We start from the raw sequence: 927 nt of genomic DNA on the forward strand, positions 1-927 counted from the left end.
AAAATAAAATATATAAGATTATAATAACAAATGAAAATAAAATATATGACATTAAAAATATACTTAAAATATGATTTATATAAAAATTAACAATAAAAATAATAAGTATATTGAACTTAGATTTTAATAAATAAGGGCAATTTTGAAAATTATCATTACATTCCAAACAAAGTACTTATAAACCAAACGCTGCAATGTTATATTTTCTGTATTTTAATCATTATTTTGCTTGTATACCAAACACTATAATATTATTTTTTCTGCAATCACATTACTTGTAATCACAGCACTTGCAATCATATTACCTGTAATTGCATTACGTTATAAAATGCCAAACATCACTGAATTTTAAAGTATAATAAAAATAAAATAGGGTGAAGAGAGACAATGGAGTATATCTCAAAATAAATAAAATTAAAATTAAAATTAAAATTAAAATTAAAATTTGAAAACAAATTTGCTAATTTGAGTATAAAGAATGGGATGGGCATCGAGTGCTTGGCTAGTCAAATTCAATTATACTAATTTTCCCAACAAAAAAATAAAAATGCACTAATTTCCTCAAGTTTTGGTGGTTTTATTTTTGGTAAATAAATATAAAATAAAAACATTGCTTTCGATTACGGACTTGATATCCAAACCTGGTGCTTGACCTGATTTGTTTGCTCTAGGGTTCTTGCTTCAGAACTTATATAAGCTATTAATTTTCTGGTGTATATCACCATTCATAAACAAAAAGAATCAAAATTAACAAAAAAAAAAAGATGTTTCAAATGGCAATGAGATCTGCACTAAGTCGATTCAATAGTGTGACACGATATCGATCAATGGAGTCAACTCGGGTTGCGATTTGGTACTTGAGCAATGGTATGGATTGGATCTGGAGCAATAAGGAATCAATGGACTACGAGGTATTATTTTGATTTA

Source organism: Theobroma umbraticum, unplaced genomic scaffold (assembly GCF_002168275.2).
Source record: "Theobroma umbraticum cultivar Fairchild unplaced genomic scaffold, ASM216827v3 scaffold_12.1, whole genome shotgun sequence".
Taxonomy (NCBI): domain Eukaryota; kingdom Viridiplantae; phylum Streptophyta; class Magnoliopsida; order Malvales; family Malvaceae; genus Theobroma; species Theobroma umbraticum.